Source organism: Phalangium opilio, unplaced genomic scaffold, assembly GCF_054372755.1.
Source record: "Phalangium opilio isolate 3A_F unplaced genomic scaffold, DU_Popi_V2 ptg000022l_1, whole genome shotgun sequence".
Taxonomy (NCBI): domain Eukaryota; kingdom Metazoa; phylum Arthropoda; class Arachnida; order Opiliones; family Phalangiidae; genus Phalangium; species Phalangium opilio.
In genome coordinates, this window is record NW_028324154.1 from 5,371,446 (window position 1) to 5,393,411 (window position 21,966).

Below are 21,966 nucleotides of genomic sequence, written 5' to 3' on the forward strand. Positions count from 1 at the left end.
GGTACTTGTGGGTGCTTATAGGTACTTGTGGATTCATGTAGGTACTTGTGGATTCATGTAGGTGCTTGTAGGTACTTGTGGGTGCTTGTACTTACTTGTGGGTGCTTGTAGGTACTTGTAGGTGCTTGTAGGTACTTGTGGGTTCTTATAGGTACTTGTGGATTCATGTAGGTACTTGTGGATTCATGTAGGTGCTTGTAGGTACTTGTGGGTGCTTGTAGGTACTTGTGGGTACTTGTAGGTGCTTATGGGTACTTGTAGGTGCTTGTGGGTACTTGTGGGGGCTTGTAGGTGCTTGTAGGTACTTGTGGGTGCTTGTAGGTACTTAAGGGTGCTTGTAGGTACTTGTGGGTGCTTATAGGTACTTGTTGATTCATGTAGGTACTTGTGGATTCATGTAGATGATTGTAGGTACTTGTGGGTGCTTGTAGGTACTTGTGGGTGCTTGTAGGTACTTCTGGGTGCTTGTAGGTACTTGTGGGTGCTTGTAGGTACTTGTGGGTGCTTGTAGGTGCTTGTGGGTACTTGTAGGTACTTGTGGGTACTTGTAGGTACTTGTGGATTCATGTAGGTGCTTGTAGGTACTTGTGGGTGCTGGTAGGTACTTGTGGGTGCTTGTAGGTACTTGTGGGTGCTTTTAGGTACTTGTAGGTGCTTTTAGGTACTTGTAGGTGCTTGTGGGTGTTTGTAGGTGCTTGTGGGTGCTTGTAGGTACTTGTGGGTGCTTGTAGGTACTTGTGGGTACTTGTGGGTGCTTGTAGGTACTTGTGGGTGCTTATAGGTACTTGTGGATTCATGTAGGTACTTGTGGATTCATGTAGGTGCTTGTAGGTACTTGTGGGTGCTTGTAGGTACTTGTGGGTGCTTGTAGGTACTTGTAGGTGCTTGTAGGTACTTGTGGGTTCTTATAGGTACTTGTGGATTCATGTAGGTACTTGTGGATTCATGTAGGTGCTTGTAGGTACTTGTGGGTGCTTGTAGGTACTTGTGGGTGCTTGTAGGTACTTCTGGGTGCTTGTAGGTACTTGTGGGTGCTTGTAGGTACTTGTGGGTGCTTGTAGGTGCTTGTGGGTACTTGTAGGTACTTGTGGGTACTTGTAGGTACTTGTGGATTCATGTAGGTGCTTGTAGGTACTTGTGGGTGCTTGTAGGTACTTGTGGGTACTTGTAGGTGCTTATGGGTACTTGTAGGTGCTTGTGGGTACTTGTGGGTGCTTGTAGGTACTTGTGGGTGCTTTTAGGTACTTGTAGGTGCTTTTAGGTACTTGTAGGTACTTGTGGGTGCTTGTAGGTACTTCTGGGTGCTTGTAGGTACTTGTGGGTGCTTGTAGGTGCTTGTGGGTACTTGTAGGTACTTGTGGGTACTTGTAGGTACTTGTGGATTCATGTAGGTGCTTGTAGGTACTTGTGGGTGCTTGTAGGTACTTGTGGGTGCTTGTAGGTACTTGTGGGTACTTGTGGGTGCTTGTGGGTACTTGTGGGTGCTTATAGGTACTTGTGGATTCATGTAGGTGCTTGTAGGTACTTGTGGGTGCCTGTAGGTACTTGTGGGTGCTTGTAGGTACTTGTGGGTGCTTGTAGGTACTTGTAGGTGCTTGTAGGTACTTGTGGGTACTTGTGGGTGCTTGTAGGTACTTGTGGGTGCTTGCCCCGGGTGCTTGTGGGTGCTTGTAGGTACTTGTGGATGCTTGTAGGTACTTGTGGGTGCTTGTAGGTACTTGTGGGTGCTTTTAGGTACTTGTGGGTGCTTGTAGGTACTTGTGGGTGCTTGTAGGTACATGTGGGTTCTTGTGGGTACTTGTGGGCGCTTTTAGGTACTTGTAGGTGCTTGTGGGTGTTTGTAGGTGCTTGTGGGTGCTTGTAGGTACTTGTGGGTGCTTGTAGGTACTTGTGGGTGCTTGTAGGTACTTGTGGGTACTTGTGGGTGCTTGTGGGTGCTTGTAGGTACTTGTGGATGCTTGTAGGTACTTCTGGATGCTTGTAGGTACTTGTGGGTGCTTGTAGGTACTTGTGGGTGCTTGTAGGTACTTGTGTGTGCTTGTAGGTACTTGTGGGTGCTTGTAGGTACTTGTGGGTGCTTGTAGGTACTTGTGGGTGCTTGTAGGTACTAGTGGGTGCTTGTAGGTACTTGTGGGTGCTAGCCCCGGGTGCTTGTGGGTGCTTGCCCCGGGTACTTGAGGGGGCTTGCCCGGGTGCTTGTGGATGCTTGTAGGTACTTGTGGGTGCTTGTAGGTACTTGTGGGTGCTTGTAGGTACTTGTGGGTGCTTGTAGGTACTTGTGGATGCTTGTAGGTACTTCTGGATGCTTGTAGGTACTTGTGGGTGCTTGTAGGTACTTGTGGGTGCTTGTAGGTACTTGTGTGTGCTTGTAGGTACTTGTGGGTGTTTGTAGGTACTTGTGGGTGCTTGTAGGTACTTGTGGGTGCTTGTAGGTACTAGTGGGTGCTTGTAGGTACTTGTGGGTGCTAGCCCCGGGTGCTTGTGGGTGCTTGCCCCGGGTACTTGAGGGGGCTTGCCCGGGTGCTTCTGGGTGCTTGTAGGTACTTGTGGGTGCTTGTAGGTACTTGTGGGTGCTTGTAGGTGCTTGTGGGTACTTGTAGGTACTTGTGGGTACTTGTAGGTACTTGTGGATTCATGTAGGTGCTTGTAGGTACTTGTGGGTGCTTGTAGGTACTTGTGGGTGCTTGTAGGTACTTGTGGGTACTTGTGGGTGCTTGTGGGTACTTGTGGGTGCTTATAGGTACTTGTGGATTCATGTAGGTGCTTGTAGGTACTTGTGGGTGCCTGTAGGTACTTGTGGGTGCTTGTAGGTACTTGTGGGTGCTTGAAGGTACTTGTAGGTGCTTGTAGGTACTTGTGGGTGCTTGTAGGTACTTGTGGGTGATTGTAGGTACTTGTGGGTTCTTATAGGTACTTGTGGATTCATGTAGGTACTTGTGGATTCATGTAGGTACTTGTGGATTCATGTAGGTGCTTGTAGGTACTTGTGGGTGCTTGTAGGTACTTGTGGGTACTTGTAGGTGCTTATGGGTACTTGTAGGTGCTTGTGGGTACTTGTGGGTGCTTGTAGGTGCTTGTAGGTACTTGTGGGTGCTTTTAGGTACTTGTAGGTGCTTTTAGGTACTTGTAGGTGCTTGTGGGTGTTTGTAGGTGCTTGTGGGTGCTTGTAGGTACTTGTGGGTGCTTGTAGGTACTTGTGGGTGCTTGCCCCGGGTGCTTGTGGGTGCTTGTAGGTACTTGTGGATGCTTGTAGGTACTTGTGGGTGCTTGTAGGTACTTGTGGGTGCTTTTAGGTACTTGTGGGTGCTTGTAGGTACTTGTGGGTGCTTGTAGGTACATGTGGGTTCTTGTGGGTACTTGTGGGCGCTTTTAGGTACTTGTAGGTGCTTGTGGGTGTTTGTAGGTGCTTGTGGGTGCTTGTAGGTACTTGTGGGTGCTTGTAGGTACTTGTGGGTGCTTGTAGGTACTTGTGGGTACTTGTGGGTGCTTGTGGGTGCTTGTAGGTACTTGTGGATGCTTGTAGGTACTTCTGGATGCTTGTAGGTACTTGTGGGTGCTTGTAGGTACTTGTGGGTGCTTGTAGGTACTTGTGTGTGCTTGTAGGTACTTGTGGGTGCTTGTAGGTACTTGTGGGTGCTTGTAGGTACTTGTGGGTGCTTGTAGGTACTAGTGGGTGCTTGTAGGTACTTGTGGGTGCTAGCCCCGGGTGCTTGTGGGTGCTTGCCCCGGGTACTTGAGGGGGCTTGCCCGGGTGCTTGTGGATGCTTGCCCCGAGTTCTTGTAGGTGCTTGTGGGTGCTTGTAGGTGCTTGTGGGTGTTTGTAGGTGCTTGTGGGTGTTTGTAGGTGCTTGTGGGTACTTGTGGGTTCTTTTGGGTACTTGTGGGTGCTTATAGGTACTTGTGGATTCATGTAGGTACTTGTGGATTCATGTAGGTGCTTGTAGGTACTTGTGGGTGCTTGTAGGTACTTGTGGGTGCTTGTAGGTACTTGTGGGTGCTTGTAGGTACTTCTGGGTGCTTGTAGGTACTTGTGGGTGCTTGTAGGTACTTGTGGGTGCTTGTAGGTGCTTGTGGGTACTTGTAGGTACTTGTGGGTACTTGTAGGTACTTGTGGATTCATGTAGGTGCTTGTAGGTACTTGTGGGTGCTTGTAGGTACTTGTGGGTGCTTGTAGGTACTTGTGGGTACTTGTGGGTGCTTGTGGGTACTTGTGGGTGCTTATAGGTACTTGTGGATTCATGTAGGTGCTTGTAGGTACTTGTGGGTGCCTGTAGGTACTTGTGGGTGCTTGTAGGTACTTGTGGGTGCTTGTAGGTACTTGTAGGTGCTTGTAGGTACTTGTGGGTACTTGTGGGTGCTTGTGGGTACTTGTGGGTGCTTATAGGTACTTGTGGATTCATGTACGTGCTTGTAGGTACTTGTGGGTGCCTGTAGGTACTTGTGGGTGCTTGTAGGTACTTGTGGGTGCTTGTAGGTACTTGTAGGTGCTTGTAGGTACTTGTGGGTGCTTGTAGGTACTTGTGGGTGATTGTAGGTACTTGTGGGTTCTTATAGGTACTTGTGGATTCATGTAGGTACTTGTGGATTCATGTAGGTACTTGTGGATTCATGTAGGTGCTTGTAGGTACTTGTGGGTGCTTGTAGGTACTTGTGGGTACTTGTAGGTGCTTATGGGTACTTGTAGGTACTTGTGGATTCATGTAGGTGCTTGTAGGTACTTGTGGGTGCTTGTAGGTACTTGTGGGTGCTTGTAGGTACTTGTGGGTACTTGTGGGTGCTTGTGGGTACTTAAGGGTGCTTATAGGTACTTGTGGATTCATGTAGGTGCTTGTAGGTACTTGTGGGTGCCTGTAGGTACTTGTGGGTGCTTGTAGGTACTTGTGGGTGCTTGTAGGTACTTGTAGGTGCTTGTAGGTACTTGTGGGTACTTGTGGGTGCTTGTGGGTACTTGTGGGTGCTTATAGGTACTTGTGGATTCATGTACGTGCTTGTAGGTACTTGTGGGTGCCTGTACGTACTTGTGGGTGCTTGTAGGTACTTGTGGGTGCTTGTAGGTACTTGTAGGTGCTTGTAGGTACTTGTGGGTGCTTGTAGGTACTTGTGGGTGATTGTAGGTACTTGTGGGTTCTTATAGGTACTTGTGGATTCATGTAGGTACTTGTGGAGTCATGTAGGTACTTGTGGATTCATGTAGGTGCTTGTAGGTACTTGTGGGTGCTTGTAGGTACTTGTGGGTACTTGTAGGTGCTTATGGGTACTTGTAGGTGCTTGTGGGTACTTGTGGGTGCTTGTAGGTACTTGTGGGTGCTTTTAGGTACTTGTAGGTGCTTTTAGGTACTTGTGGGTACTTGTGGGTGCTTGTAGGTACTTCTGGGTGCTTGTAGGTACTTGTGGGTGCTTGTAGGTACTTGTGGGTGCTTGTAGGTGCTTGTGGGTACTTGTAGGTACTTGTGGGTACTTGTAGGTACTTGTGGATTCATGTAGGTGCTTGTAGGTACTTGTGGGTGCTTGTAGGTACTTGTGGGTGCTTGTAGGTACTTGTGGGTACTTGTGGGTGCTTGTGGGTACTTGTGGGTGCTTATAGGTACTTGTGGATTCATGTAGGTGCTTGTAGGTACTTGTGGGTGCCTGTAGGTACTTGTGGGTGCTTGTAGGTACTTGTGGGTGCTTGTAGGTACTTGTAGGTGCTTGTAGGTACTTGTGGGTACTTGTGGGTGCTTGTGGGTACTTGTGGGTGCTTATAGGTACTTGTGGGTGCTTGTAGGTACTTGTGGATGCTTGTAGGTACTTCTGGATGCTTGTAGGTACTTGTGGGTGCTTGTAGGTACTTGTGGGTGCTTGTAGGTACTTGTGTGTGCTTGTAGGTACTTGTGGGTGCTTGTAGGTACTTGTGGGTGCTTGTAGGTACTTGTGGGTGCTTGTAGGTACTCGTGGGTGCTTGTAGGTACTTGTGGGTGCTAGCCCCGGGTGCTTGTGGGTGCTTGCCCCGGGTACTTGAGGGGGCTTGCCCGGGTGCTTCTGGGTGCTTGTAGGTACTTGTGGGTGCTTGTAGGTACTTGTGGGTGCTTGTAGGTGCTTGTGGGTACTTGTAGGTACTTGTGGGTACTTGTAGGTACTTGTGGATTCATGTAGGTGCTTGTAGGTACTTGTGGGTGCTTGTAGGTACTTGTGGGTGCTTGTAGGTACTTGTGGGTACTTGTGGGTGCTTGTGGGTACTTGTGGGTGCTTATAGGTACTTGTGGATTCATGTAGGTGCTTGTAGGTACTTGTGGGTGCCTGTAGGTACTTGTGGGTGCTTGTAGGTACTTGTGGGTGCTTGAAGGTACTTGTAGGTGCTTGTAGGTACTTGTGGGTGCTTGTAGGTACTTGTGGGTGATTGTAGGTACTTGTGGGTTCTTATAGGTACTTGTGGATTCATGTAGGTACTTGTGGATTCATGTAGGTACTTGTGGATTCATGTAGGTGCTTGTAGGTACTTGTGGGTGCTTGTAGGTACTTGTGGGTACTTGTAGGTGCTTATGGGTACTTGTAGGTGCTTGTGGGTACTTGTGGGTGCTTGTAGGTGCTTGTAGGTACTTGTGGGTGCTTTTAGGTACTTGTAGGTGCTTTTAGGTACTTGTAGGTGCTTGTGGGTGTTTGTAGGTGCTTGTGGGTGCTTGTAGGTACTTGTGGGTGCTTGTAGGTACTTGTGGGTGCTTGCCCCGGGTGCTTGTGGGTGCTTGTAGGTACTTGTGGATGCTTGTAGGTACTTGTGGGTGCTTGTAGGTACTTGTGGGTGCTTTTAGGTACTTGTGGGTGCTTGTAGGTACTTGTGGGTGCTTGTAGGTACATGTGGGTTCTTGTGGGTACTTGTGGGCGCTTTTAGGTACTTGTAGGTGCTTGTGGGTGTTTGTAGGTGCTTGTGGGTGCTTGTAGGTACTTGTGGGTGCTTGTAGGTACTTGTGGGTGCTTGTAGGTACTTGTGGGTACTTGTGGGTGCTTGTGGGTGCTTGTAGGTACTTGTGGATGCTTGTAGGTACTTCTGGATGCTTGTAGGTACTTGTGGGTGCTTGTAGGTACTTGTGGGTGCTTGTAGGTACTTGTGTGTGCTTGTAGGTACTTGTGGGTGCTTGTAGGTACTTGTGGGTGCTTGTAGGTACTTGTGGGTGCTTGTAGGTACTAGTGGGTGCTTGTAGGTACTTGTGGGTGCTAGCCCCGGGTGCTTGTGGGTGCTTGCCCCGGGTACTTGAGGGGGCTTGCCCGGGTGCTTGTGGATGCTTGCCCCGAGTTCTTGTAGGTGCTTGTGGGTGCTTGTAGGTGCTTGTGGGTGTTTGTAGGTGCTTGTGGGTGTTTGTAGGTGCTTGTGGGTACTTGTGGGTTCTTTTGGGTACTTGTGGGTGCTTATAGGTACTTGTGGATTCATGTAGGTACTTGTGGATTCATGTAGGTGCTTGTAGGTACTTGTGGGTGCTTGTAGGTACTTGTGGGTGCTTGTAGGTACTTGTGGGTGCTTGTAGGTACTTCTGGGTGCTTGTAGGTACTTGTGGGTGCTTGTAGGTACTTGTGGGTGCTTGTAGGTGCTTGTGGGTACTTGTAGGTACTTGTGGGTACTTGTAGGTACTTGTGGATTCATGTAGGTGCTTGTAGGTACTTGTGGGTGCTTGTAGGTACTTGTGGGTGCTTGTAGGTACTTGTGGGTACTTGTGGGTGCTTGTGGGTACTTGTGGGTGCTTATAGGTACTTGTGGATTCATGTAGGTGCTTGTAGGTACTTGTGGGTGCCTGTAGGTACTTGTGGGTGCTTGTAGGTACTTGTGGGTGCTTGTAGGTACTTGTAGGTGCTTGTAGGTACTTGTGGGTACTTGTGGGTGCTTGTGGGTACTTGTGGGTGCTTATAGGTACTTGTGGATTCATGTACGTGCTTGTAGGTACTTGTGGGTGCCTGTAGGTACTTGTGGGTGCTTGTAGGTACTTGTGGGTGCTTGTAGGTACTTGTAGGTGCTTGTAGGTACTTGTGGGTGCTTGTAGGTACTTGTGGGTGATTGTAGGTACTTGTGGGTTCTTATAGGTACTTGTGGATTCATGTAGGTACTTGTGGATTCATGTAGGTACTTGTGGATTCATGTAGGTGCTTGTAGGTACTTGTGGGTGCTTGTAGGTACTTGTGGGTACTTGTAGGTGCTTATGGGTACTTGTAGGTACTTGTGGATTCATGTAGGTGCTTGTAGGTACTTGTGGTTGCTTGTAGGTACTTGTGGGTGCTTGTAGGTACTTGTGGGTACTTGTGGGTGCTTGTGGGTACTTAAGGGTGCTTATAGGTACTTGTGGATTCATGTAGGTGCTTGTAGGTACTTGTGGGTGCCTGTAGGTACTTGTGGGTGCTTGTAGGTACTTGTGGGTGCTTGTAGGTACTTGTAGGTGCTTGTAGGTACTTGTGGGTACTTGTGGGTGCTTGTGGGTACTTGTGGGTGCTTATAGGTACTTGTGGATTCATGTACGTGCTTGTAGGTACTTGTGGGTGCCTGTAGGTACTTGTGGGTGCTTGTAGGTACTTGTGGGTGCTTGTAGGTACTTGTAGGTGCTTGTAGGTACTTGTGGGTGCTTGTAGGTACTTGTGGGTGATTGTAGGTACTTGTGGGTTCTTATAGGTACTTGTGGATTCATGTAGGTACTTGTGGATTCATGTAGGTACTTGTGGATTCATGTAGGTGCTTGTAGGTACTTGTGGGTGCTTGTAGGTACTTGTGGGTACTTGTAGGTGCTTATGGGTACTTGTAGGTGCTTGTGGGTACTTGTGGGTGCTTGTAGGTACTTGTGGGTGCTTTTAGGTACTTGTAGGTGCTTTTAGGTACTTGTGGGTACTTGTGGGTGCTTGTAGGTACTTCTGGGTGCTTGTAGGTACTTGTGGGTGCTTGTAGGTACTTGTGGGTGCTTGTAGGTGCTTGTGGGTACTTGTAGGTACTTGTGGGTACTTGTAGGTACTTGTGGATTCATGTAGGTGCTTGTAGGTACTTGTGGGTGCTTGTAGGTACTTGTGGGTGCTTGTAGGTACTTGTGGGTACTTGTGGGTGCTTGTAGGTACTTGTAGGTGCTTGTAGGTACTTGTGGGTACTTGTGGGTGCTTGTGGGTACTTGTGGGTGCTTATAGGTACTTGTGGATTCATGTAGGTGCTTGTAGGTACTTGTGGGTGCCTGTAGGTACTTGTGGGTGCTTGTAGGTACTTGTGGGTGCTTGAAGGTACTTGTAGGTGCTTGTAGGTACTTGTGGGTGCTTGAAGGTACTTGTAGGTGCTTGTAGGTACTTGTGGGTGCTTGTAGGTACTTGTGGGTTCTTATAGGTACTTGTGGATTCATGTAGGTACTTGTGGATTCATGTAGGTACTTGTGGATTCATGTAGGTGCTTGTAGGTACTTGTGGGTGCTTGTAGGTACTTGTGGGTACTTGTAGGTGCTTATGGGTTCTTGTAGGTGCTTGTAGGTACTTGTGGGTGCTTTAAGGTACTTGTAGGTGCTTTTAGGTACTTGTAGGTGCTTGTGGGTGTTTGTAGGTGCTTGTGGGTGCTTGTAGGTACTTGTGGGTACTTGTGGGTGCTTGTAGGTACTTGTGGGTGCTTATAGGTACTTGTGGATTCATGTAGGTACTTGTGGATTCATGTAGGTGCTTGTAGGTACTTGTGGGTGCTTGTAGGTACTTGTGGGTACTTGTAGGTGCTTATGGGTACTTGTAGGTGCTTGTGGGTACTTGTGGGTGCTTGTAGGTACTTGTGGGTGCTTTTAGGTACTTGTAGGTGCTTTTAGGTACTTGTAGGTGCTTGTGGGTGTTTGTAGGTGCTTGTGGGTGCTTGTAGGTAATTGTGGGTGCTTGTAGGTACTTGTGGGTACTTGTGGGTGCTTGTAGGTACTTGTGGGTGCTTATAGGTACTTGTGGATTCATGTAGGTACTTGTGGATTCATGTAGGTGCTTGTAGGTACTTGTGGGTGCTTGTAGGTACTTGTGGGTGCTTGTAGGTACTTGTAGGTGCTTGTAGGTACTTGTGGGTTCTTATAGGTACTTGTGGATTCATGTAGGTACTTGTGGATTCATGTAGGTGCTTGTAGGTACTTGTGGGTGCTTGTAGGTACTTGTGGGTACTTGTAGGTGCTTATGGGTACTTGTAGGTGCTTGTGGGTACTTGTGGGGGCTTGTAGGTGCTTGTAGGTACTTGTGGGTGCTTGTAGGTACTTAAGGGTGCTTGTAGGTACTTGTGGGTGCTTATAGGTACTTGTTGATTCATGTAGGTACTTGTGGATTCATGTAGATGATTGTAGGTACTTGTGGGTGCTTGTAGGTACTTGTGGGTGCTTGTAGGTACTTGTGGGTGCTTGTAGGTACTTCTGGGTGCTTGTAGGTACTTGTGGGTGCTTGTAGGTACTTGTGGGTGCTTGTAGGTGCTTGTGGGTACTTGTAGGTACTTGTGGGTACTTGTAGGTACTTGTGGATTCATGTAGGTGCTTGTAGGTACTTGTGGGTGCTGGTAGGTACTTGTGGGTGCTTGTAGGTACTTGTGGGTGCTTTTAGGTACTTGTAGGTGCTTTTAGGTACTTGTAGGTGCTTGTGGGTGTTTGTAGGTGCTTGTGGGTGCTTGTAGGTACTTGTGGGTGCTTGTAGGTACTTGTGGGTACTTGTGGGTGCTTGTAGGTACTTGTGGGTGCTTATAGGTACTTGTGGATTCATGTAGGTACTTGTGGATTCATGTAGGTGCTTGTAGGTACTTGTGGGTGCTTGTAGGTACTTGTGGGTGCTTGTAGGTACTTGTAGGTGCTTGTAGGTACTTGTGGGTTCTTATAGGTACTTGTGGATTCATGTAGGTACTTGTGGATTCATGTAGGTGCTTGTAGGTACTTGTGGGTGCTTGTAGGTACTTGTGGGTGCTTGTAGGTACTTCTGGGTGCTTGTAGGTACTTGTGGGTGCTTGTAGGTACTTGTGGGTGCTTGTAGGTGCTTGTGGGTACTTGTAGGTACTTGTGGGTACTTGTAGGTACTTGTGGATTCATGTAGGTGCTTGTAGGTACTTGTGGGTGCTTGTAGGTACTTGTGGGTGCTTGTAGGTACTTGTGGGTACTTGTGGGTGCTTGTGGGTACTTGTGGGTGCTTATAGGTACTTGTGGATTCATGTAGGTGCTTGTAGGTACTTGTGGGTGCCTGTAGGTACTTGTGGGTGCTTGTAGGTACTTGTGGGTGCTTGTAGGTACTTGTAGGTGCTTGTAGGTACTTGTGGGTACTTGTGGGTGCTTGTGGGTACTTGTGGGTGCTTATAGGTACTTGTGGATTCATGTACGTGCTTGTAGGTACTTGTGGGTGCCTGTAGGTACTTGTGGGTGCTTGTAGGTACTTGTGGGTGCTTGTAGGTACTTGTAGGTGCTTGTAGGTACTTGTGGGTGCTTGTAGGTACTTGTGGGTGATTGTAGGTACTTGTGGGTTCTTATAGGTACTTGTGGATTCATGTAGGTACTTGTGGATTCATGTAGGTACTTGTGGATTCATGTAGGTGCTTGTAGGTACTTGTGGGTGCTTGTAGGTACTTGTGGGTACTTGTAGGTGCTTATGGGTACTTGTAGGTACTTGTGGATTCATGTAGGTGCTTGTAGGTACTTGTGGGTGCTTGTAGGTACTTGTGGGTGCTTGTAGGTACTTGTGGGTACTTGTGGGTGCTTGTGGGTACTTAAGGGTGCTTATAGGTACTTGTGGATTCATGTAGGTGCTTGTAGGTACTTGTGGGTGCCTGTAGGTACTTGTGGGTGCTTGTAGGTACTTGTGGGTGCTTGTAGGTACTTGTAGGTGCTTGTAGGTACTTGTGGGTACTTGTGGGTGCTTGTGGGTACTTGTGGGTGCTTATAGGTACTTGTGGATTCATGTACGTGCTTGTAGGTACTTGTGGGTGCCTGTAGGTACTTGTGGGTGCTTGTAGGTACTTGTAGGTGCTTGTAGGTACTTGTGGGTGCTTGTAGGTACTTGTGGGTGATTGTAGGTACTTGTGGGTTCTTATAGGTACTTGTGGATTCATGTAGGTACTTGTGGATTCATGTAGGTACTTGTGGATTCATGTAGGTGCTTGTAGGTACTTGTGGGTGCTTGTAGGTACTTGTGGGTACTTGTAGGTGCTTATGGGTACTTGTAGGTGCTTGTGGGTACTTGTGGGTGCTTGTAGGTACTTGTGGGTGCTTTTAGGTACTTGTAGGTGCTTTTAGGTACTTGTGGGTACTTGTGGGTGCTTGTAGGTACTTCTGGGTGCTTGTAGGTACTTGTGGGTGCTTGTAGGTACTTGTGGGTGCTTGTAGGTGCTTGTGGGTACTTGTAGGTACTTGTGGGTACTTGTAGGTACTTGTGGATTCATGTAGGTGCTTGTAGGTACTTGTGGGTGCTTGTAGGTACTTGTGGGTGCTTGTAGGTACTTTTGGGTACTTGTGGGTGCTTGTGGGTACTTGTGGGTGCTTATAGGTACTTGTGGATTCATGTAGGTGCTTGTAGGTACTTGTGGGTGCCTGTAGGTACTTGTGGGTGCTTGTAGGTACTTGTGGGTGCTTGTAGGTACTTGTAGGTGCTTGTAGGTACTTGTGGGTACTTGTGGGTGCTTGTGGGTACTTGTGGGTGCTTATAGGTACTTGTGGATTCATGTAGGTGCTTGTAGGTACTTGTGGGTGCCTGTAGGTACTTGTGGGTGCTTGTAGGTACTTGTGGGTGCTTGAAGGTACTTGTAGGTGCTTGTAGGTACTTGTGGGTGCTTGTAGGTACTTGTGGGTGATTGTAGGTACTTGTGGGTTCTTATAGGTACTTGTGGATTCATGTAGGTACTTGTGGATTCATGTAGGTACTTGTGGATTCATGTAGGTGCTTGTAGGTACTTGTGGGTGCTTGTAGGTACTTGTGGGTACTTGTAGGTGCTTATGGGTTCTTGTAGGTGCTTGTAGGTACTTGTGGGTGCTTTAAGGTACTTGTAGGTGCTTTTAGGTACTTGTAGGTGCTTGTGGGTGTTTGTAGGTGCTTGTGGGTGCTTGTAGGTACTTGTGGGTACTTGTGGGTGCTTGTAGGTACTTGTGGGTGCTTATAGGTACTTGTGGATTCATGTAGGTACTTGTGGATTCATGTAGGTGCTTGTAGGTACTTGTGGGTGCTTGTAGGTACTTGTGGGTACTTGTAGGTGCTTATGGGTACTTGTAGGTGCTTGTGGGTGCTTGTAGGTAATTGTGGGTGCTTGTAGGTACTTGTGGGTACTTGTGGGTGCTTGTAGGTACTTGTGGGTGCTTATAGGTACTTGTGGATTCATGTAGGTACTTGTGGATTCATGTAGGTGCTTGTAGGTACTTGTGGGTGCTTGTAGGTACTTGTGGGTGCTTGTAGGTACTTGTAGGTGCTTGTAGGTACTTGTGGGTTCTTATAGGTACTTGTGGATTCATGTAGGTACTTGTGGATTCATGTAGGTGCTTGTAGGTACTTGTGGGTGCTTGTAGGTACTTGTGGGTACTTGTAGGTGCTTATGGGTACTTGTAGGTGCTTGTGGGTACTTGTGGGGGCTTGTAGGTGCTTGTAGGTACTTGTGGGTGCTTGTAGGTACTTAAGGGTGCTTGTAGGTACTTGTGGGTGCTTATAGGTACTTGTTGATTCATGTAGGTACTTGTGGATTCATGTAGATGATTGTAGGTACTTGTGGGTGCTTGTAGGTACTTGTGGGTGCTTGTAGGTACTTGTGGGTGCTTGTAGGTACTTCTGGGTGCTTGTAGGTACTTGTGGGTGCTTGTAGGTACTTGTGGGTGCTTGTAGGTGCTTGTGGGTACTTGTAGGTACTTGTGGGTACTTGTAGGTACTTGTGGATTCATGTAGGTGCTTGTAGGTACTTGTGGGTGCTGGTAGGTACTTGTGGGTGCTTGTAGGTACTTGTGGGTGCTTTTAGGTACTTGTAGGTGCTTTTAGGTACTTGTAGGTGCTTGTGGGTGTTTGTAGGTGCTTGTGGGTGCTTGTAGGTACTTGTGGGTGCTAGTAGGTACTTGTGGGTACTTGTGGGTGCTTGTAGGTACTTGTGGGTGCTTATAGGTACTTGTGGATTCATGTAGGTACTTGTGGATTCATGTAGGTGCTTGTAGGTACTTGTGGGTGCTTGTAGGTACTTGTGGGTGCTTGTAGGTACTTGTAGGTGCTTGTAGGTACTTGTGGGTTCTTATAGGTACTTGTGGATTCATGTAGGTACTTGTGGATTCATGTAGGTGCTTGTAGGTACTTGTGGGTGCTTGTAGGTACTTGTGGGTGCTTGTAGGTACTTCTGGGTGCTTGTAGGTACTTGTGGGTGCTTGTAGGTACTTGTGGGTGCTTGTAGGTGCTTGTGGGTACTTGTAGGTACTTGTGGGTACTTGTAGGTACTTGTGGATTCATGTAGGTGCTTGTAGGTACTTGTGGGTGCTTGTAGGTACTTGTGGGTACTTGTAGGTGCTTATGGGTGCTTTTAGGTACTTGTAGGTACTTGTGGGTGCTTGTAGGTACTTCTGGGTGCTTGTAGGTACTTGTGGGTGCTTGTAGGTACTTGTGGGTGCTTGTAGGTGCTTGTGGGTACTTGTAGGTACTTGTGGGTACTTGTAGGTACTTGTGGATTCATGTAGGTGCTTGTAGGTACTTGTGGGTGCTTGTAGGTACTTGTGGGTGCTTGTAGGTACTTGTGGGTACTTGTGGGTGCTTGTGGGTACTTGTGGGCGCTTATAGGTACTTGTGGATTCATGTAGGTGCTTGTAGGTACTTGTGGGTGCCTGTAGGTACTTGTGGGTGCTTGTAGGTACTTGTGGGTGCTTGTAGGTACTTGTAGGTGCTTGTAGGTACTTGTGGGTACTTGTGGGTGCTTGTGGGTACTTGTGGGTGCTTACAGGTACTTGTGGATTCATGTAGGTGCTTGTAGGTACTTGTGGGTGCCTGTAGGTACTTGTGGGTGCTTGTAGGTACTTGTGGGTGCTTGAAGGTACTTGTAGGTGCTTGTAGGTACTTGTGGGTGCTTGTAGGTACTTGTGGGTGATTGTAGGTACTTGTGGGTTCTTATAGGTACTTGTGGATTCATGTAGGTACTTGTGGATTCATGTAGGTGCTTGTAGGTACTTGTGGGTGCTTGTAGGTACTTGTGGGTACTTGTAGGTGCTTATGGGTACTTGTAGGTGCTTGTAGGTACTTGTGGGTGCTTTAAGGTACTTGTAGGTGCTTTTAGGTACTTGTAGGTGCTTGTGGGTGTTTGTAGGTGCTTGTGGGTGCTTGTAGGTACTTGTGGGTACTTGTGGGTGCTTGTAGGTACTTGTGGGTGCTTATAGCTACTTGTGGATTCATGTAGGTACTTGTGGATTCATGTAGGTGCTTGTAGGTACTTGTGGGTGCTGGTAGGTACTTGTGGGTGCTTGTAGGTACTTGTGGGTGCTTTTAGGTACTTGTAGGTGCTTTTAGGTACTTGTAGGTGCTTGTGGGTGTTTGTAGGTGCTTGTGGGTGCTTGTAGGTACTTGTGGGTGCTAGTAGGTACTTGTGGGTACTTGTGGGTGCTTGTAGGTACTTGTGGGTGCTTATAGGTACTTGTGGATTCATGTAGGTACTTGTGGATTCATGTAGGTGCTTGTAGGTACTTGTGGGTGCTTGTAGGTACTTGTGGGTGCTTGTAGGTACTTGTAGGTGCTTGTAGGTACTTGTGGGTTCTTATAGGTACTTGTGGATTCATGTAGGTACTTGTGGATTCATGTAGGTGCTTGTAGGTACTTGTGGATTCATGTAGGTGCTTGTAGGTACTTGTGGGTGCTTGTAGGTACTTGTGGGTGCTTGTAGGTACTTCTGGGTGCTTGTAGGTACTTGTGGGTGCTTGTAGGTACTTGTGGGTGCTTGTAGGTGCTTGTGGGTACTTGTAGGTACTTGTGGGTACTTGTAGGTACTTGTGGATTCATGTAGGTGCTTGTAGGTACTTGTGGGTGCTTGTAGGTACTTGTGGGTACTTGTAGGTGCTTATGGGTGCTTTTAGGTACTTGTAGGTACTTGTGGGTGCTTGTAGGTACTTCTGGGTGCTTGTAGGTACTTGTGGGTGCTTGTAGGTACTTGTGGGTGCTTGTAGGTGCTTGTGGGTACTTGTAGGTACTTGTGGGTACTTGTAGGTACTTGTGGATTCATGTAGGTGCTTGTAGGTACTTGTGGGTGCTTGTAGGTACTTGTGGGTGCTTGTAGGTACTTGTGGGTACTTGTGGGTGCTTGTGGGTACTTGTGGGCGCTTATAGGTACTTGTGGATTCATGTAGGTGCTTGTAGGTACTTGTGGGTGCCTGTAGGTACTTGTGGGTGCTTGTAGGTACTTGTGGGTGCTTGTAGGTACTTGTAGGTGCTTGTAGGTACTTGTGGGTACTTGTGGGTGCTTGTGGGTACTTGTGGGTGCTTACAGGTACTTGTGGATTCATGTAGGTGCTTGTAGGTACTTGTGGGTGCCTGTAGGTACTTGTGGGTGCTTGTAGGTACTTGTGGGTGCTTGAAGGTACTTGTAGGTGCTTGTAGGTACTTGTGGGTGCTTGTAGGTACTTGTGGGTGATTGTAGGTACTTGTGGGTTCTTATAGGTACTTGTGGATTCATGTAGGTACTTGTGGATTCATGTAGGTGCTTGTAGGTACTTGTGGGTGCTTGTAGGTACTTGTGGGTACTTGTAGGTGCTTATGGGTACTTGTAGGTGCTTGTAGGTACTTGTGGGTGCTTTAAGGTACTTGTAGGTGCTTTTAGGTACTTGTAGGTGCTTGTGGGTGTTTGTAGGTGCTTGTGGGTGCTTGTAGGTACTTGTGGGTACTTGTGGGTGCTTGTAGGTACTTGTGGGTGCTTATAGCTACTTGTGGATTCATGTAGGTACTTGTGGATTCATGTAGGTGCTTGTAGGTACTTGTGGGTGCTTGTAGGTACTTGTGGGTACTTGTAGGTGCTTATGGGTACTTGTAGGTGCTTGTGGGTACTTGTGGGTGCTTGTAGGTACTTGTGGGTGCTTTTAGGTACTTGTAGGTGCTTTTAGGTACTTGTAGGTGCTTGTGGGTGTTTGTAGGTGCTTGTGGGTGCTTGTAGGTAATTGTGGGTGCTTGTAGGTACTTGTGGGTACTTGTGGGTGCTTGTAGGTACTTGTGGGTGCTTATAGGTACTTGTGGATTCATGTAGGTACTTGTGGATTCATGTAGGTGCTTGTAGGTACTTGTGGGTGCTTGTAGGTACTTGTGGGTGCTTGTAGGTACTTGTAGGTGCTTGTAGGTACTTGTGGGTTCTTATAGGTACTTGTGGATTCATGTAGGTACTTGTGGATTCATGTAGGTGCTTGTAGGTACTTGTGGGTGCTTGTAGGTACTTGTGGGTACTTGTAGGTGCTTATGGGTACTTGTAGGTGCTTGTGGGTACTTGTGGGGGCTTGTAGGTGCTTGTAGGTACTTGTGGGTGCTTGTAGGTACTTAAGGGTGCTTGTAGGTACTTGTGGGTGCTTATAGGTACTTGTTGATTCATGTAGGTACTTGTGGATTCATGTAGATGATTGTAGGTACTTGTGGGTGCTTGTAGGTACTTGTGGGTGCTTGTAGGTACTTGTGGGTGCTTGTAGGTACTTCTGGGTGCTTGTAGGTACTTGTGGGTGCTTGTAGGTACTTGTGGGTGCTTGTAGGTGCTTGTGGGTACTTGTAGGTACTTGTGGGTACTTGTAGGTACTTGTGGATTCATGTAGGTGCTTGTAGGTACTTGTGGGTGCTGGTAGGTACTTGTGGGTGCTTGTAGGTACTTGTGGGTGCTTTTAGGTACTTGTAGGTGCTTTTAGGTACTTGTAGGTGCTTGTGGGTGTTTGTAGGTGCTTGTGGGTGCTTGTAGGTACTTGTGGGTGCTTGTAGGTACTTGTGGGTACTTGTGGGTGCTTGTAGGTACTTGTGGGTGCTTATAGGTACTTGTGGATTCATGTAGGTACTTGTGGATTCATGTAGGTGCTTGTAGGTACTTGTGGGTGCTTGTAGGTACTTGTGGGTGCTTGTAGGTACTTGTAGGTGCTTGTAGGTACTTGTGGGTTCTTATAGGTACTTGTGGATTCATGTAGGTACTTGTGGATTCATGTAGGTGCTTGTAGGTACTTGTGGGTGCTTGTAGGTACTTGTGGGTGCTTGTAGGTACTTCTGGGTGCTTGTAGGTACTTGTGGGTGCTTGTAGGTACTTGTGGGTGCTTGTAGGTGCTTGTGGGTACTTGTAGGTACTTGTGGGTACTTGTAGGTACTTGTGGATTCATGTAGGTGCTTGTAGGTACTTGTGGGTGCTGGTAGGTACTTGTGGGTGCTTGTAGGTACTTGTGGGTGCTTATAGGTACTTGTGGATTCATGTAGGTACTTGTGGATTCATGTAGGTGCTTGTAGGTACTTGTGGGTGCTTGTAGGTACTTGTGGGTGCTTGTAGGTACTTGTAGGTGCTTGTAGGTACTTGTGGGTGCTTGTAGGTACTTGTGGGTGATTGTAGGTACTTGTGGGTTCTTATAGGTACTTGTGGATTCATGTAGGTACTTGTGGATTCATGTAGGTACTTGTGGATTCATGTAGGTGCTTGTAGGTACTTGTGGGTGCTTGTAAGTACTTGTGGGTACTTGTAGGTGCTTATGGGTACTTGTAGGTGCTTGTGGGTACTTGTGGGTGCTTGTAGGTGCTTGTAGGTACTTGTGGGTGCTTTTAGGTACTTGTAGGTGCTTTTAGGTACTTGTAGGTGCTTGTGGGTGTTTGTAGGTGCTTGTGGGTGCTTGTAGGTACTTGTGGGTGCTTGTAGGTACTTGTGGGTGCTTGCCCCGGGTGCTTGTGGGTGCTTGTAAGTACTTGTGGATGCTTGTAGGTACTTGTGGGTGCTTGTAGGTACTTGTGGGTGCTTTTAGGTACTTGTGGGTGCTTGTAGGTACTTGTGGGTGCTTGTAGGTACATGTGGGTTCTTGTGGGTACTTGTGGGCGCTTTTAGGTTCTTGTAGGTGCTTGTGGGTGTTTGTAGGTGCTTGTGGGTGCTTGTAGGTACTTGTGGGTGCTTGTAGGTACTTGTGGGTGCTTGTAGGTACTTGTGGGTACTTGTGGGTGCTTGTGGGTGCTTGTAGGTACTTGTGGATGCTTGTAGGTACTTCTGGATGCTTGTAGGTACTTGTGGGTGCTTGTAGGTACTTGTGTGTGCTTGTAGGTACTTGTGGGTGCTTGTAGGTACTTGTGGGTGCTTGTAGGTACTTGTGGGTGCTTGTAGGTACTAGTGGGTGCTTATAGGTACTTGTGGGTGCTAGCCCCGGGTGCTTGTGGGTGCTTGCCCCGGGTACTTGAGGGGGCTTGCCCGGGTGCTTGTGGATGCTTGCCCCGAGTTCTTGTAGGTGCTTGTGGGTGCTTGTAGGTGCTTGTGGGTGTTTGTAGGTGCTTGTGGGTGTTTGTAGGTGCTTGTGGGTACTAGTGGGTTATTTTGGGTACTTGTGGGTGCTTATAGGTACTTGTGGATTCATGTAGGTACTTGTGGATTCATGTAGGTGCTTGTAGGTACTTGTGGGTGCTTGTAGGTACTTGTGGGTGCTTGTAGGTACTTGTGGGTGCTTGTAGGTACTTCTGGGTGCTTGTAGGTACTTGTGGGTGCTTGTAGGTACTTGTAGGTGCTTGTAGGTACTTGTGGGTGCTTGTAGGTACTTGTGGGTGATTGTAGGTACTTGTGGGTTCTTATAGGTACTTGTGGATTCATGTAGGTGCTTGTAGGTACTTGTGGGTGCCTGTAGGTACTTGTGGGTGCTTGTAGGTACTTGTGGGTGCTTGTAGGTACTTGTAGGTGCTTGTAGGTACTTGTGGGTACTTGTGGGTGCTTGTGGGTACTTGTGGGTGCTTATAGGTACTTGTGGATTCATGTAGGTGCTTGTAGGTACTTGTGGGTGCCTGTAGGTACTTGTGGGTGCTTGTAGGTACTTGTGGGTGCTTGTAGGTACTTGTAGGTGCTTGTAGGTACTTGTGGGTGCTTGTAGGTACTTGTGGGTGATTGTAGGTACTTGTGGGTTCTTATAGGTACTTGTGGATTCATGTAGGTACTTGTGGATTCATGTAGGTACTTGTGGATTCATGTAGGTGCTTGTAGGTACTTGTGGGTGCTTGTAGGTACTTGTGGGTACTTGTAGGTGCTTATGGGTACTTGTAGGTGCTTGTGGGTACTTGTGGGTGCTTGTAGGTACTTGTGGGTGCTTTTAGGTACTTGTAGGTGCTTTTAGGTACTTGTAGGTGCTTGTGGGTGTTTGTAGGTGCTTGTGGGTGCTTGTAGGTACTTGTGGGTACTTGTGGGTGCTTGTAGGTACTTGTGGGTGCTTGCCCCGGGTGCTTGTGGGTGCTTGTAGGTACTTGTGGATGCTTGTAGGTACTTGTGGGTGCTTGTAGGTACTTGTGGGTGCTTTTAGGTACTTGTGGGTGCTTGTTGGTACTTGTGGGTGCTTGTAGGTACATGTGGGTTCTTGTAGGTACTTGTGGGTGCTAGCCCCGGGTGCTTGTGGGTGCTTGCCCCGGGTACTTGAGGGGGCTTGCCCGGGTGCTTGTGGATGCTTGCCCCGAGTTCTTGTAGGTGCTTGTGGGTGCTTGTAGGTGCTTGTGGGTGTTTGTAGGTGCTTGTGGGTGTTTGTAGGTGCTTGTGGGTACTTGTGGGTTCTTTTGGGTACTTGTGGGTGCTTATAGGTACTTGTGGATTCATGTAGGTACTTGTGGATTCATGTAGGTGCTTGTAGGTACTTGTGGGTGCTTGTAGGTACTTGTGGGTGCTTGTAGGTACTTGTGGGTGCTTGTAGGTACTTCTGGGTGCTTGTAGGTACTTGTGGGTGCTTGTAGGTACTTGTGGGTGCTTGTAGGTGCTTGTGGGTACTTGTAGGTACTTGTGGGTACTTGTAGGTACTTGTGGATTCATGTAGGTGCTTGTAGGTACTTGTGGGTGCTTGTAGGTACTTGTGGGTGCTTGTAGGTACTTGTGGGTACTTGTGGGTGCTTGTGGGTACTTGTGGGTGCTTATAGGTACTTGTGGATTCATGTAGGTGCTTGTAGGTACTTGTGGGTGCCTGTAGGTACTTGTGGGTGCTTGTAGGTACTTGTGCGTGCTTGTAGGTACTTGTAGGTGCTTGTAGATACTTGTGGGTGCTTGTAGGTACTTGTGGGTGATTGTAGGTACTTGTGGGTTCTTATAGGTACTTGTGGATTCATTCAGGTACTTGTGGATTCATGTAGGTACTTGTGGATTCATGTAGGTGCTTGTAGGTACTTGTGGGTGCTTGTAGGTACTTGTGGGTTCTTGTAGGTGCTTATGGGTACTTGTAGGTGCTTGTGGGTACTTGTGGGTGCTTGTAGGTACTTGTGGGTGCTTTTAGGTACTTGTAGGTGCTTTTAGGTACTTGTAGGTGCTTGTGGGTGTTTGTAGGTACTTGTGGGTACTTGTGGGTGCTTGTAGGTACTTGTGGGTGCTTGCCCCGGGTGCTTGTGGGTGCTTGTAGGTACTTGTGGATGCTTGTAGGTACTTGTGGGTGCTTGTAGGTACTTGTGGGTGCTTGTAGGTACATGTGGGTTCTTGTGGGTACTTGTGGGTGCTTGTAGGTACATGTGGGTTCTTGTGGGTACTTGTGGGTGCTTTTAGGTACTTGTAGGTGCTTGTGGGTGTTTGTAGGTGCTTGTGGGTGCTTGTAGGTACTTGTGGGTGCTTGTAGGTACTTGTGGGTGCTTGTAGGTACTTGTGGGTACTTGTGGGTGCTTGTGGGTGCTTGTAGGTACTTGTGGGTGCTTGTAGGTACTTGTGGGTACTTGTGGGTGCTTGTGGGTGCTTGTAGGTACTTGTGGATGCTTGTAGGTACTTCTGGATGCTTGTAGGTACTTGTGGGTGCTTGTAGGTACTTGTGGGTGCTTGTAGGTACTTGTGGGTGCTTGTAGGTACTAGTGGGTGCTTGTAGGTACTTGTGGGTGCTAGCCCCGGGTGCTTGTGGGTGCTTGCCCCGGGTA